The following is a 17,464-nucleotide window of genomic DNA, read 5'->3' as shown; positions in this document are numbered from 1 at the left end:
TGTAAAGGTATTGATGAAAGGTGAAAGTGAAAATGCAAGGTTTAACACATATACATGATCCATGATTTGATATGTTGATGCTATTATAACCAGTAGTATTTAACCAGTAGTTAAATAGCTGAAGGAGCAGATACTATTTCTGGACAAATAAAGCCCAAAACATATCACTGGAAGGCATAATTGCATACAAATATCTTCATATCAACTACAAACTCTCCTCACTATATTTGGCCTCAACCTACATCACCTAAAATAAAACCACACACACACACACACACACACACACACACACACAGAGGAATACACATTCTTCTCAGCAGCACATGAAACTTTCTCCAAAATACAACACTTAATAGTCCAGAGAGCATGCCTAAATAAATACCAAATAATTGAAATTACTCCATGTTTACAGTCAGATCATTGTGCATTTAGAATGGAAATTAATCATACAAAAACCACGGAACATTTATCAACATTTAGAAATGTAATAGCACATTCCTGAACACTCAGAGGGTCACAGAAGAAATCAAGGAAGAATCTAAAAAATCTCTGGAATCAAACAACAATGCCACTAAAATACATCATAACATATGGGATATACTGAAAGCAGTCTTAAGAGAGAAGCTTATTACAGCCAATGCTCACAGTAAAACTCTGAGTGAACTCAAATAATGTAATGATAAACCACAATAATCAAAATTCAACAGCAATGCAAATGCAAACCTAATTTACTGGGAGAAATCATACAAAACACAGAGAAAAATTCTGAGTTAAAGACAAGAAAACAATGGAAAGAATCAACAAAATAATGAGCTGGTTATTTTAAAGATTAAACAAATAAATAAATTATCAGCCAAACTCATCAAATGAAAGAGAAAAAAGACTCACTTTAATGCACAAAAAAGAATAAGTCAAAATCACAACGAACTTGATCAACTTTAATTTTTTTTCCTTAAATTCTTTTATTGGTACATTGTGGGTAAACAATACATTTACATTTATCATTGGGTGCCTGTACCTCTACATGATGTATCTTGGTTCTTATTTTTTCCCCATTACCTGTGCACCCTTCACCCCCTCCAACCTTCCTTATTTACATAGACTTTGTTTCCATTATTTTCCTCACAATTTTTCCTTTCCCTCCTTTCCTTTCCCCTTCCCCTCCCACCACCCCTACGCCTTTGGACCTTTTTTTCCTATTGCAAATTATCGATTATTTGTTTTATTCATTTTAATTCTTATTTACACTTTCAGTTTCTCATACTAGAGAAATTATTCGGTATTTACGCATGTGTGTCCTATTTCACTTGTGAGTATGGCCTCAATATGCATCCATTTAGCTATAAATGTCTCTAGTTTCTTGTTCTTTATGGGTGAGTAGTACTCTGTTTTATAAAAAAAAAAAAAACCCATATCTGCTTTATCCAGTTTCCAGTTGGAGGGCACTTGGGCTGATTCCAAGCTTTAGCTATTACAAAGTGTGCTGCTATAAACATGGGTGCACAAATATTGCTGTGCTATGATCTTTTCAATTATTTTGGGAAGATCCCCAGCAGAGGAATAACTGGGTCAAATGGGACCTCTGGCCCTAGTTCTTTGAGGTATCTCCATACTGATTTCCACAGTGGTTTCACTAGTCTGCACTGCCACCAACAGTGGAGAAGGTTTCCTTTCTCCCCGCACCCACGCCAGCATTTGTAATTGGTTGATTTCTTGATAGTGGCCATTCTTTCTGGGATGAGGTGGAATCTCAGTGTTGTTTTCATCTGCATTTCTTGAATGACCAATGATGTAGAACATTTTTTCATATGTTTATTTCCTGCTTTTAATTCTTTGTCTGAGAAATGTGTGTTAATTTCAGATGCCCATTTTGGAATTGGGTGTTTTAATTTGGGGGGTCTGATTATTTTCAGTTCTTTATATATTCTAGATAGTAGTCCTTTGTTTAAGGTACAGTTATTAAAATTTTTTTCCCACATTGTAGTTGTCTCTTAGCTCTTTTGGTGGTTTCTATTGCAGTGCAGAAGCTTTTTAATAAGAGGAGATCCCAGTGGTTGATTCTTTGTGGTATTTCCCTTGCTATTGAGGTTTTGTTCATAAAGTCTTTTCCTATGCCAATTACTTCCAGAGTTCTACCTAGTTTATCTTCTAGCAAGTTTAGTGTTTCTGTCTTAATATTTAGATCTTTAATCCACTTTGATCTTAATTTAGTGCATAAGGATATGAATGGGCCTAGTTTTAATAATTGGCAGGTTGAAATTCAGTTTTTTCAAAACTATTAAAGAAGCTATCTTTCCTCCAATGAGGGTGGTTGGCTCCTTTGTCAAAGATGAGGTGGCTAAGTATGTCTGGAGTGGTTTCTGCATCTTCTAATCTATTCCACTGATCCTCGGGTCTGTTTCTTTGTGAGTACAATGCTGTTTTTATCACAGTAGCTTTGTAGTATAGTTTAAAATTGGGGATTGCGATACCCCCAGCCATGTCTCTGTTGCCTAGAATTGATTTTGATATTCTAGGTCTCATCTGGTTCCACATGAATGTTTGGATTGTTTTCTCTAGTTCTGTGAAGTATATTTTTGGAATTCCAATCAGCATTGCATTAAATCTATATAGTAGTTTTGGAAGTATGGCCATTTTCACTATAGTTGTTCTTTCTTCCCAGGAACAAGGGACGCCTTTCCATTTTCTTATATCATCTCCTTTTTTAGAGTGCTGTAGTTTTCAGTGAAGAAGTCTTTTGCTTCCTTTGTTAGAGTGATTCCTTGGTATTTCATTTTTTTGGATGCTATTGTAAAAGGAATTGTTTCCCTAATTTCTCTCTCAGTGAGTCTGCTATTTGTGTATAAGAAAGCTATTGTTCTTTGAGTGTTGACCTAATATCCAGCTACTATACTAAATCTGTCAATTAAGTCTAGAAGTATTTTGGGCAAGTTTTTTGGGTCTTCTATGTAAAGTATCATATCATCAGCAAATAATGACAGTTTTACTTCTTTCTTTCATATCTTTATTCCTTTTATTTCTTTTTCTTTTCTAATTGCTGCTGCTAATGTTTCCAGAACTACATTGAACAGGAGTGGTGATAGTGGACATCCTTGTCTTGTTCCTGAATTTAGTGTGAAAGTTTTCAGTTTTTGACCATTAATATGATGTTGGCTGTTGGTCTTTCATAGATAGCCTTAACCAGGTTAGAATAAAGACTTTCTATTCCAATTTTCTGTAGTGTTTTTATCATGAATCGGTGTTGGATTTTGTCAAATGACTTTTCTGCATCTATTGAGATGATCATGTGGATTTTTTCCTTCATTCTATTAATATAGTGTATTACATTTATTGATTTATGAATGTTGAGCCATTCTTGCATACCTGAGATAAATCCGACATAGTCAAAGTGGATGATCTTCTTGATGACCCTCTGTATTCTGTTTACCAATATTTTGTTGAAGATTTTTGCATCTATGTTCATTCAGGAGATTAGCCTATAGTTCTCTGTTTCGGTTGGGTCTTTCCCTGGTTTTGGAATCAAAGTAACACTTACTTCCAGGAATGAGTTTGGAAGCCTTGCTTCCCTTTCAAATTCTTGATGAGTTTAAAGAGTAATAGTGATAGTTCTTCTTTAATGTCTTGTAGAATTCAGTAATGAAGCCATCAATACCTGGGCTTTTCTTGGTAAATTTTTTTTATCATATTTTGAATCTCGCTCATTGGAATTGGGGTTTTTAGAATTTCTGTATCTTCTTCATTTAACTTTGGCAATTCATGTGTATCTAGGAATCTGTCCATTTCTTCTGTGTTTTCAATTTTATTAGAGTACAGGTTCTCAAAGTAGGTATTGATGATCCCCTGGATTTCTGCTGGGTCTTTTGTGACTTCACCTTTTTCATTCTTAATTGTTTAGATTTGAGCCTTTTCTTTCCTTTTTTTGGTAAGGTTGGCTAAAGGTTTATTGATTTCATTTATTCTTTCAAAAAACCAACTCTTTGATTCATTAATTTTCTGTTTAGTCCTCTTAGTCTCCATTGCATTAATTTATGCTCTGATCCTTATAATTTCCTCTGTTGTACAAGTTTTGGGTTTGTTGTGCTCTTCTTTCTCTAGGAGCTTGATGTTCTGCAATAGGTTATTTATCTGAGTTCTCTCAGTTTTCCAAATATGGTCATTCACTGCTATGTATTTCTTGCGTAGAACTGCTTTCATTGTGTCCCATAGATTCCTGTGTGTTTTACTGGCATTATCACTTACTTGTAGAAACTGTCTAATTTCTTCTTTAATTTCCTCTGTGACCCATTGGTTGTTCAGGAGGGTGTTATTCAATTTCCATGTGTTTGTGGGAGTTTTGAGGTGTCTTATGTTATTGACCTCCAATTTTATTGCACTATGGTCTGATAATATACAGGGGGTAACTTCAATTCTTTTACATTTACTTAGACATGTCCTATGAGCTAGCATGTGGTCTATTCTGGAGAATGACACGTGTGCAGCTGAAAAGAATGTGTATTCTGATTTTGTGGGGTGCAACACCCTGTAAAAATCTATTAAGTCCATTTGTTCAATAGCTTGGTTCAGTTCTAGCATTTTGTTGTTAATTTTTTGTCTATATGATCTTTCTATTTGTGATAGTGGGGCACTAAGTTCCCCCACTACAATTGTATTAGTGCTTATTTGGTTTTTCACGTCCATTAATATTTGTTTTGTATAGTTGGGGGCATTCATATTTGGTGCATATATATTTACGATTGCCATCCCTTCCTCACGGATTGTTCCCTTCATGAGGATGTAGTGACCATCTTTGTCTCTCTTAATTAGTTTTGCTTTGAAATCTACTTTGCCTGCAAATAAGATTGCTATGCCTGCTTTTTTCTTGGGTTCCTGTCATGTGGAAAAATGTTATCCATCCTTTTACTTTCAGTCTATGAATTTTCGTTTGAGTTAGATGTGTTTCTTCTATACAGCATATTTCTGGGTTTTGTTTCTTAATCCATTCTGTCAGTCTATTTTTTTGAATTAGAACTGAGGCCATTAACATTGATAGTTATAATTGATAGATCTTGACTCATCCTTGTCATGATGTTTTACTTTTGTTGGCTCTTTTATTTCTTATTTTTCCCCCTTTCCCTTTAGTGTCTTAGCTTGCCTGGGCTTCCCTCCCAGATGGGGAGTTAGAATGTGTGGGGGAGGGATGGACAGATAGGTAGAAGGATCAGGAAAGGTTAGCAGTGAGGCCAGAAGGCACAGGAAGATCATGCAAACTCTAAGAAACTATTGAAGGCAAGAGTAAAAGGCAGAATGAAAGGACAAGGATGTGAACAGAACAACCTAACAGCATTAGGGAGGCTTGATACTGTATTTACTTTTCTTTAAAACTAATGATAATCAATTATTTATTGATTTTTTGATAGCAGCCATTCTTTCTTGGGTGAGGTGGAATCTCAGGGTTGTTTTCATCTGCATCTCTTGAATGATGAGTGATGTTGAACATTTTTTCATATATTTGTTTGCTGCTTTTACTTCTTTGTCTGATAAATGTATGTTCATTTCAGATGCCCATTTTTGAATTGGATCTTTGAATTTGGGGGGTCTGATTTTTTTCAATTATTTATATATTCTAATAGTAGTCCTTTGTCTGAGGTACAGCTGCTAAAATTTTTTTCCCATATTGTAGGTTGTCTGTTAGCTCTGTTGGTGGTTTCTTTCGCAGTGCAGAAGCCTTTTAATTAGATGAGATCCCAGTTGGTGATTCTTTCTGCTAGTTCCCATGCTGCTGAGGTTTTGTTCATGAAGTCTTTTCCTATGCCAATGTCTTCAAGAGTTTTACCTAACTTACCTTCCAGCATGTTTAGTGTTTCTGTCTTAATATTTATATCTTTAATCCACTTCAATCTTAGTTTAGTGGATGGTGATAGTTATGGGTCTAGTTTCTATCTTTGGCAGGTTGAAATCCAGTTTTTCCAACACCATTTATTAAATAGGCTATCTTTCCTCCAGTGATGATGGCTGGTTCCTTTGTCAAAGATGAGGTGGCTGAGCATGGCTGGAGTTGTTTCTGGATCTTCTAATCTATTCCACTGATCCTCAGGTCTGTTCCTTTGCCAGTACCATGCTGATTTTATCACAGAAGCTTTGTAGTATAGTTTCAAGTTGGGGATTGTGATACCCCCAGCCATGTCTCTGTTGCTTAGAATTGCTTTAGCTATTGTAGGTCTCTTATGGTTCCAAATGAATTTTTGGATTGTTTTCTCTAGCTCTGTGAAGTATATTGCTGGAATTTCAATTGACATTGCATTGAATCTATATAGTAGTTTTGTAAGTATGGCCATTTTCACTATATTGGTTCTTCCTACCCAGGAGCTAGGGATATCTTTCCATTTTCTTGTATCCTCTTTGATCTCTTTTTTCAGAGTGCTGTAGTTTGCAGTGTAGAGGTATTTTGCTTCCTTTGTTAGATTGATTCCAAGTTATATCATGTAGAGGTACAAACATCCAATGATAAATGTAAATGAATTGTATACCTAAAATGCACCAATAAAATGTACTGATAAAATTAATTTAAAAATAAAAAAAATAAAAATTTCTAAAGGTCATTAGGGAACATTCTAAAATGTCAAGAATGGCAGACTCTAGGGAGTAGAACTTTTATATGTGGCTTTTCATTTTCATCTCCCTAATTATCTGTTTTGCAAGTTTTCTATAATAAGTACATATGATTTCATAATTACAGAAAATTATTTTTTTAATTATAGGCAAAGTTTTGGAGCCAGACTCCTACAACATCTATAGCTTATCCTACCATCTTCCTGAGGAGGCATGTAACTAGCCAGAGAACTCTTGCCAATCCAAACTCTTTTCTGTTTCATTAATTCCATCTGAATTTAATTCTCATTAGAAAACATTTGTTTCCATTCTTTACTAATGTGTGCTTTAATTTCTCCCTGCTCTCCTTCCTATAACTACATCATCAAGTCATGTGATATAATTTGTTCCAAAGTAGCCTAGGTTGTGACACTACTTTTTCCAAATATACAGAACCTTGTGAGAAACTGAAAGTGTAAATGAGGACTAAAAGGTATAATAGATAATGTGAAATAGGAAGAAAAGGGGCAAAGGGGAAGGGGAAGTAGGAGGGTAAGGGAAAGGAAAGAAGGGAATTGAATTAATATGAGAAAATGAACAAATGGAAACAGTCTTTGTAAATAGCGAGGGATGGAGGGATTGAAGGGAGGGCAGGGGAATGAGGAAAAAATAAGAACCAAGAGAGATTATGTAATGGTGCAACTATCCAATGATGAATGTCACTATATAGTATACCTAAAATGTACCAATATAACTAAAAAAAAATTAATGATATTCGAGAGAAGGAAAAAGAGAAGAAAAGAAAATAAATGAGAAATACGAATTAGGTCCAGAAAGGAACAAAAAGGGAGATGAAGAGCAATGTGGGACAGTGAGAGAATGAGTGAGAGAGAGCAAGAGAAAGAAAAGAGAAAAGAAAAAGAAAGGAGAGAAAAATAAAAATTAAATAGAGTAGAAAAAAATAAAAATTAAGAATTAAAAATAAGAGAAAAAAATTTTTTTCAAATAAAAAATAAAAATGTAGCGCCTACTTCAGGGTGTGTCTGTGCTGTCATAATAGATATTGTGGGCAGCCGTGTGCACATATAAGTCAATGAGTCTCAGCAAGCCACTAGCAGACCTGTGGGATTCAGGAAGATTTCTAGCTGCTAGTCCCAATTTGAGCTCCCTGTCCTCCTGCAGGTTTGAACTCTGCAAGGTTCTACTGCAGGTTCCCATTGACCTTTCCCTGAAGATAGTCCAGGTTCCAATGAGAGGTTATGATACCTCCATCTTAGCAAGTATCATGGTCTGGTGTGCATTTATTGCAGAGATTCTCTTCACTAGCCCACTGGGTTTCAGTTTTCATTGAGGAGCCTGAGAGAGGCCCTCTTTCTGTTGCTCACTTCTGCTCTTTCTGGTGGAGCACAGGACAATGGCCTTTATGACCCCCTGAGTCTCTGTAGTGTGGAACCAGTTAGCAGCAGAACTAGGAGGTAGGGGGGAACCTGGCCCTGCAGGCACCTGCATGGCTAAGCTGGTTGCATTGTGCAGAGTGTGGGGACAGAGCAGGGGCTCTGAGCTGCACCATGGTCCTCACCCTGTGCCTTCTGGTCATGGTGGGCAGAGCCTGGGATGGAGCAGGGGCTTCAAGCTGCCTGGGTCCTCACCTAGCTCTGGCTGGTCACACTGTGCCATTGATTTGGCAAGACATCATAGACATCATCTCCTTCACAATACACATGAGCATTTCCCACCATGGCTGTACTCTCTGGGTACACAGGAGCTTTGCCATTTAATAGCAATGACTTCACAGATTCTTGTGTGTCTTCTGTCCTGCCCTTATCAGCCTTTCCTCCAGCCACAGGCTCCTTTTTCACTCTCTGTCTCTGACCTTTTCAAGTTTTCTTGGCATGAGGTAAGTCTTCTGTAGCTATAGTGCCATTATAATCTCTCTTGGTTTCATTTATTACCACAGAAGTTCCAAACCCCAGCCTTAAGTCCACGAGAATGCACTGCAAACCTGCTTCCTGCAGCCAGTCCTTGCCTGCCATCCTTGATCAAATTTTAAAAGACAGAAGCTACTATAAAAAATAGTATTAAAATATATTGCAATATATCGAAGAAATGGACAGAATCCTAGACTCATATAAATTACTAAAAATAATCAAGAACACATAAAAGTTCTGTTCAATCCAATAATAAGCAATGAAATTGAGGCAGTGGTAACAAACCTACCAACTAAGGAAAGTCCAGGACTTGATGAACTCACTGTTGAACACTAAGAGACCTTTAAAGACATAATAACATGAAAACTCCTCGAACTCTTCAATGAAATTGGAGGAAAGAAGTATTTCCAAACTCTCTTTTGGAAACCAAAATTATTCTTATGGCAAAAGCAGACAAAGACCCAAAATAAAACTACAAGCCAATCTCCTTTATGGTCATAGAAACAAAAATCCTTAATAAAATATCAGCAAATAGAATGCAACAAATCATCACAATGATCATACCTCATGAACAAGTAAGTTTCATTCCAGATTTACAAGAATTGTTGGGCCAGGGATTTAGCTCAGTGGTTCCACTGCCTGCTTTGCAGGCACAAGGACCCGAGTTAGATCCCTGGTACCAAAAAAAAAAAAAAAAAAAAAAGAATTGTCAAAAACATGAAAATCAGTAAATATAATATGCCATATAATCAGAAAGACAAGAGTGAAAAGATCATATTAATTGATGCAGAAGAGGAATTTGACAAAATTCAACATCTATTCATGATTTTTTAAAATAACCTGGAAAAAAGTTATAAAAGCCATTTACTACAAACCAATGACCAACATCATATAAATGGAGGAAAATTGAAATCTTTCTCTCTAAAATCAGGAGCAAAATAGGGTGCTTTCATCTCCTCCTCTGTTGAACACATTGCTAGAAATATTAGCTAGAGCCATCAGAAAAAGAAAGAAATAAAAGGGATGCACATAGAAAAGGAAGAAGTTAAATTACTATTATTTGCACATGACTTGATTAACTACACAGAACAAAAATGTCCTTCAAAATTCTCTTAGAGGTAATAACCAAATTAAAAAATGTAGCAGAATACAAAATCAGCACACAAAAATCAATAGCTCTCTTATCAACAATAATTAACTCACTGAGAAAGAAATTAGGAAAATGATATCATTAATTATAGCATCAATAAAAATTAAATATCTGAGAATTAACCTAACCAAAGAGGTGAAAGAATTCTTCAATGAAAACTACAATACTCTGTAAAAGGAGATTGAACAGGACATCAGAAAATGAAAAAATATTCCCTTTTCCTGGATAAATAGTATAAATATTATCAAAATGGTCATTCTTCCAAAACAGGTATATAGATTTAATGGAATCTCAATAGAAACAGCATCCTCACAAAACTAGAAAAAGCAATCTTAAAATTTATCAGTCAATAGAATTGAAATCAAACCAGCCTGGTAGTGAGGAATACAAATTACAAATTGTATTAAAAAACACAGTTTCATCTTATTCTAGACAGAATGACAATCACCAAGTAATGAAATAAGAATAAATGCTGGTGAAAAAAAAAAAGAATAAATGCTGGTGTACTTTGGTGAAAAAGGCACACTTGAATATTTCTAGTAGGAATGCATTGTGGTACAACCATTATAGAAATCAATATGGAGGATTTTAAAAACTTGAAAATTTGAATTCCATTTAACCCAGCTATTGTCCTTCTACAAATTTTCCCAAAAGATCTAAAGACATCATATGACAGAAATACATGCACACCAATGTTTATAACAGCACAATTCATAATAGTTAAATCTTGAAAGCAGCCTATATGTTCATCAATGAATGGAAAGATGAAGAAAATGTAGTATACATACATAATGGAATTCTACTGCACTATAAAGCAGGATAAATATAAGACATTTTTAGGAAAACAGAGACACTTGCAAAACATAAAGTTAAGTGAAATAAATGACACACAAGTTTAAAAATCATATTGTTTCATTTGAGTAATCTAAAGTACAAGCAAAGAATAAAATAATTGATAAAAGTAAACTGGGAGTTAGATCTTTGGCAAAGAGAAAGGGGATTAAGAGAATGATGGGGACCATCTGCACAACAGTTGAACAGGCAATCAGGACCCAGCCAGATGCATGCCCAGATACCATCAGCAAGTGCATGTAGACCCCAGCCAAAGCCCATCTGAAAACAGCAGTGTGGGTGAAAAGGCCCCAGCCAAGGCCACATCCAGACACCAGAGTCTTGGGCACTCAGGTCCCAGCCAAAGACCTGCCTGAAAAACAGTTGTAAAGGCACTCAGGCCCCAGCCAATCACCAGTCCAGACATCATCCATAAGTGCACACAGATCCCAGCCTGAAGCCCACCTGACAACAGCACCACAGGTGTGCAAGCCTCAGCCAGGTACCTGTCCAGACACCAGTGGCTTGGGCATGCAGGCCCCAGCCAAAGGCTCACTTGGACAACAGGTGCTCAGACACACAGCCACAACCAAACCCCTGCCCAGATACCATTTTTAAGTGCATGTGGACCACAGTCAGAAGTCCATTTGACAACAGTTATACAGGCTCCCAGGCCCAACCCAGTGGCCAGCCTGAACAATAGCACAGCTGGGGAATCCAAGGAATTGTCCCAGTGGTGAGCAGCAGAGAAAAGGCCTCTCTGAAGATGGCTGATAATTGAAGCCCACTAGATGAGGAAAAAATCAGCTTAACAGGCACAGTAGACTGCATCTGTTGAAATGAGAAGACATATAAACAAGACTGAAACCCACACTTACAGATCACTAAAGGTAAGTCTGAGGGAAATGAGATGGAACAATCTGATACTCAACCTCCTGGACTCCCTGAATTGACAAGAAAAGAGGATCTGGAAAAAATAAAATCAGAAGTAATTACTCAGATAACAACAAATATTGTGTCCGCAGTGAAAGACATGATTAATAACTCTAGAGCAGACACAGATAAAGAAATAAAGGAACTGAGGAACACGATGAAATCCCAGCATAAGAAATAAAGGGAATCCATAAAACAGATGCAAACAGATATCCGGGGAAGTAAAACCTCCATTGAAAGTTTATGTAGCAGAATGAGCCAATGTGAGGACAGAATATCAGATATAGAAGACAGGATTGCAATTAGTGACTAGGAAAAGAAAGATTTCATAAAAATAGTAAGAGACAACAAGAAACCAATCCAGCAGCTCCTAGATGATACAAAGAAGAATAACATAAGACTGATTGGAATCAATGAAGAAACAGGAGATACTACAAATGACATTTAAAAATTGTTCACAGAAGTAATGGCAGAAAACTTTCCAAGTAGGGGAAAAGAATTTGACATACAGATAAGTGTGGTATATAGGACTCTTATTAGCTGTGATAAAAAATTACATCCAGGCATATAACACTCAAGATTCCAGAAACCTGATGGAAGAACAAAATACTACAAACAGTTAGAGAAAAGAAACAAATCACATACAAAGGAAAGCACATCAGATTCATAGCAGGATTCTCAACAGAAACCCTCAGGAAATGAAGATTCTGGAGTGAAGTATCTCAAGCACTAAAACACAACAACCTCCAACCCAGATTGATGTACCTTCCAACATTATCTTTAAAACTGATGGAGAAATAAGATACTCTCATGACAAAGAACACCTGAAGAACTTCACAAATACCAAACCAGCACTACAATAAATTTTAAACAATATCCTAGGAAAAGACAATGAGTGTCACAACCCCAAAACCCAGCAGAATGAATCTATCAGGCAAGGCAAGAAATTAAGTTCAAAGGCAGAGAATCCAACAACAAGAAAAAGTCATGACAAGGGTAAGTCAATACCTGTTCATTATAACCATCAATGTTAATGGCCCCAATTCACCTATTTAAATAAATAGATGAGCAGAATGGGTCAAGAAGCAAGATCCAATAATATGCTGCATAAAAGAAAAACACTTAATTCAAAAAGAAACAGACTGAAAGTTAAAAGATTGAAAACAACACTTGAAGAGACAGGAACCCCAAAAAACCAGGAGTAGCTAACCTATATACAAAATAAAATGGATTTCAAACCAATGATAATTAAGAAAGAAAAAGAAGGTCACTGTATCCTTGTGAAGGGAACAGTCCAAGAGGAAAAGATGATGATCATAAATAAATATGCATCAAATACTAGTGCAACCAATTATATAAAATAAATGTTAATGGAAATGAAAAATCAAACAAGCATTAACATAATAGTAGTGGAGGACTTCAATAACCCACTGTCACAAACAGATAGATCAACTAGACAAAAAATAAACAATGAAATACTAGAACTCCATCAATGTCTTGAACAAATGAACTTAACAGATGTTTAAAGAGTGTTCCACCCCATAAAATCAGAATACACATTCTTTTCATCTACACATGGATCATTCTCCAAAGTAGACCACGTAGTCACTCATAGAGCATATTTAAATAAGTCCAAAGGAATTGAAGTTATCACCTGTGTATTATCAGATCATAATGCAATGAAATTTGAGATTAATAGCAAAAGAAACCACAAGAATTTCATAAAAACAGAGAAATTGAACAACAATGTGTCACAGATGAAATTAAAGAAGAAATCACACAGTCTCTACAAAAAAATTAAAATGTCAATACAAAGTATTGGAATCTGTGGGATACAATGAAAGTAGTTTTACAAGGGAAATTCATAGCAGTGAATAATCACATTAAGAAAACAAAGAGAACTCAAATAAAAAACCTAATGCTGAACCTCAAGCTTCTAGAAAAAGAAGACCAGGACAAACCTAAAGCTCATACAAGGGAGAAAGTTATAAAGATCAGAGTAAAAATCAGTGCAATGGAGACTAAGAGAATGATAAAAAAAAAAAAATCAATGAAGCAAAGAGTTGGTTCTTCAAAAGAATAAACAAACTTGACAAACCATTAGCCAAACATCAAAAAGGAAAGGAAAAGCCAAAATCCATGCAATGAGGAATGAAAAAGGTGAAATGGTAACAGATCCAGCACAAATCCAGATCATCAATACCTACTTTGAGAATGTATATACCAATAAGATGATAAACATGGAAGGAATGGAGAGATTTCAATAACTATGAATTACCAAAGTTGAGCAAAGGTGATATAAAAATTTTAAACAACCCAATATCAATCAAAAAAATTGAAAAAAATAATTAAAAACTTACCAACAAAGAAAAACCCAGGTCCTGATATCTTCACTGCTGAATTATACAAGACATTTAGAGAAGAACTATTGCCACTTCTGTTAAAAATCTTCAATGAAATTGAAAAGGCAGCAACACTCCCAAATTCATTCCTGGAAGCAAACATCGCCTTGATCCCAAAAGGAGAAAAGGATCCAACCTAAAAAGAGAACTACAGACCAAACTCTCTAATGAATATAGATGCAAAAATCCTAAATAAGATACTGGCAAACAGAATGCAGAATATCATCAAGAAGGTCATATACCCAACCAAGTGGGATTCCTTCCAGGGATTCAAGGATGTTTCCACATATGCAAATCAATAAATCTAATGCACTACATTCACAGAGCCAAGGAAAAAAGCCATATGATCATCTCAATAAATGCAGAAAAAGCATTTGACAAAATCCAATACCCACTTATGATAAAAACCATACAGAAAATTGGAATAAACAGTCTCTAACTCAACCTGATAAAAGCCATCTATGAAAAAACAACAGGTAATGTCATACTAAATGGTCAAAAACTGAAATCCTTCACACTAAAATTAGGAACAAGACAAGCATGTCCACTATCAGCACTCCTGTTCAATACAGTTTTTGGTAACATTAGCCACGGTAATTATACAATAGAAAGAAATAAATTGAATAAAGATAGGAAATGAAGAAATTAAATTGTCATTATTTGCAGATGACATGGTACTCTATATAGAAGACCCCAAAATCTCCACCAAAAATCTTCTAGACCTAATAACCAAATTCAGTAGATAGCTGGTTCCAAGGTCAACACACAAAAGTCAAACACAGGAACAGACTCACTGAAAAAGGAACTGAAAAACAACTCCCTTCACAATAGCATCAAAAAAAATGAAATACCTAGGAATCAACCTAACAAAAGTAATCAAAGTCCTCTACTCTGAAAACTACAGCACATTGAAAATAGAGATTAAGGATGGTTTCAGAAAATGGAGACATCCCTTGCTCCTGGGTAGAAAAAACCAATATAGTGAAAATGGCCATATTTTCAAAACTGCTATAGAGATTCAATGCAATCCCAGTTGAAATTCCAACAGCATACTTCACAGCACTTGAGAAAACAATCCAAAATTCCACAAAGCTACTATGGTAAAAACAGCATGGCACTGGCAAAGAAACAGACCTGAGGGTCAGTTGGACAGATTAGAAGATGCATAAACAACTCCACAAATACTCAAGGATGTCATCTTTGACTAGGTAGCCAAACACCCTCACTGGAGGATAGTCTCTTTAATAAATGCCGGAGCTGTGTTCCTCATGCTGCTCTTCAAGGTGATCAAGTTCCTCAGTGCTGAGGAGCATCAGCAAAAGATCATCCCTGTGGTGGTCAAGATATCCTCATCCATTGACCATGCCATTCACATCCGCCTCCTGCAGCAGATGGAGCAGTTCATCCAATACCTTGATGAACCAACAGTGAACACCCAGATCTTTCCCCACAGCATGTATGGCTTTCTGCCAACTCTGCCATCTGGGAGCAGACAGTTAAGTCCATGCTGCTCCTGGCCCCAAAGCTGAAGGAGACCAACCTCAATGTGGAGCTGATGAAGCACTTCACATGGCTGCAGACCAAGGATGAACAGGGCCCCATCCACTGCAACACCATGGTCTGCTTGGGCAAAATCAGATCCTACCTCAGTGCCTGCACCAGACACAGGGTCATCATCTCTGCCTTCAGCTGCTCCACAAAAGACCCATTTGCCCCATCCCTGGTCACCAGTGTCCTGTGTTTTGCTGCCACCCAAAACCTCTTCTCAATGAGTGACTGAGCCCACAAGATCCTGCCTGTGCTCTGTGGCCTCATTGTAGACCCTGAAAAATCCATGCAGGTGCAGGCCTTCAAAGCCATTTGAAGCTTCTTGTCCAAACTGGAGTCTGTGTCATGTCAGAGGATCCCACCCAGCTGGCAGAAGTAAGGAAAGATATTCATGTGGGCCTCCAGCCCTGGGATGGGAGGAGCTGCAGCCAGCTGGGCAGGCTGGGCTGTGACTAGAGTCTCCTCACTCACCTCCAAGCTGATCCATGCACATCCCACTGCCACACCATCTGGGACCCATGTGACCCAGAGACTGCCACCTGAGGGACATCCTACCCTGGCCTCCACCACTGTCCCTGCTATCCATACATCTCAAGGGATTCAGAGACACAGGAGGAGGACAAGGACAAAGATGAAGCAGAGAACAGCAACACTGCTGACAGATGGGATAATGAGGCGTGGAGCACCTTGGAGCAGAAGGCAGAGCCTGTGTAGGCCCAGCAGGATTACTGGAATTTGAGGAGCCATGATAGCAGAACTAGGCAGGTCAGCCACCTGGAGCACAATTCCCCAGAATCATACTGGAGCACCTGGGAAGCTGAGGACTCCTGGGAGCAGGGCTGGTAAGAGTCCGTCTCCTCAGAGCCAGCCCCTGAAGGCATGAGGCTAGCCAATAAGTATAATTGGGATGGCCCAAACCCAGTGACAATGTTGACCCCTTTGCTTCCCTGTTTGTGCATTGCAGTGCCCAGCCCAGGCCAGATATGGACTTATGGACTCATGGTCTGAGGACAATTGGAAGGGCCTGAAGACTGAGAGCCAGCAGGCAAAGGATGAGCTTGCCAGGAAAAAAGTGGGAGGAATGGAGGTGGGAGATGGAGGCCAAATGTGCAAAGAAGGCAGCAAAGGTCCCCATGAAGCTGGGAGCCCAGAAGCTGGACTGAACACTTGGTGAGGGCCATTTCAGCCAGAAACCAGTCCCAGCAATGTATTTATTGTACAAACCATGTGAGCCTTGCCAGCCTGCCAGGCATACCTCACATGTACATAATCAGAGCCACAATAAATTCTATTTCACCAAAAAAAAAATGGTAATAGAAAAATTGGGTTTCAATTTGCCAAAGATTAAAACTAGACCTTAATCTCTCACCACGCACTAAACTAAAATCAAAATGAAACAAAGATCTAAATATTAACAGAAACACTAAACTGTCTGGAAGAGAGGTTAGACAAAACTCTTGAAGATATTGGGGTAGGAAATGATTTCATGAACAAAATCTCAGTTGCACATGAACTTGCACAAAGAATCAACAAGTGAGATCTCTTCTTATTAAAAAGCTTCTGCACAGCAAGAGAAACCACCAATGCTGTGAAGAGAAACCACACAATGTGGGAAAAATATTTACCAGACCTCCCAAATTTAAAGACCCAATCCAAAAATGGGCATCTGAAATGCTCAGCCATTTCTCAGACAAAGAAGTAGAAATAGCAAATAAACATATGAAAAAATGTTCCACATCACTGGTCATTTGAGAGATGCAGATGAAAACAACACTCAGATTACGCCTCACTCCAGAAAGAATGGCTGCTATCAAGAAATCCACCAATAACAAATGCCAGCAGAGTTGTGGGAAAAAAGAAACACTTCACCACTGTTGGTGGGCTCGTGCAACCACTGTGGAAATCAGTATGCAGCTACATCAGAAAAGTAGGTTATAGGGCACACTTGACCCAGGAATTCCCCTGCAGGGTATCTTCCCAGAAGAATTAAAAACATCATACCACAGTGATATATGTGGACCCATGTTAATAGCTTCACAGTTTGTAACAGCTAAAACTTTGAAACAGCTCAATTGCCCATCAACTGGAGACTAGATAAAGAGTAC

The 17,464-nt window shown here is 37.4% G+C and overlaps 1 pseudogene; it reads left to right on the top strand.

The window, feature by feature from the left end:
- Positions 1-16,522, top strand: part of LOC101717645 (N-terminal kinase-like protein pseudogene) — a 151,113-nt pseudogene extending 134,591 nt beyond the window's left edge.
- Positions 16,523-17,464: the final 942 nt, after the last annotated feature.

This window comes from Heterocephalus glaber, unplaced genomic scaffold (genome assembly GCF_053883595.1).
Source record: "Heterocephalus glaber isolate CG9 unplaced genomic scaffold, H.glaber_assembly_v1.0 deba00001613, whole genome shotgun sequence".
NCBI classification, from domain to species: domain Eukaryota; kingdom Metazoa; phylum Chordata; class Mammalia; order Rodentia; family Bathyergidae; genus Heterocephalus; species Heterocephalus glaber.
This window is presented reverse-complemented; position numbering and strand designations above follow the sequence as displayed.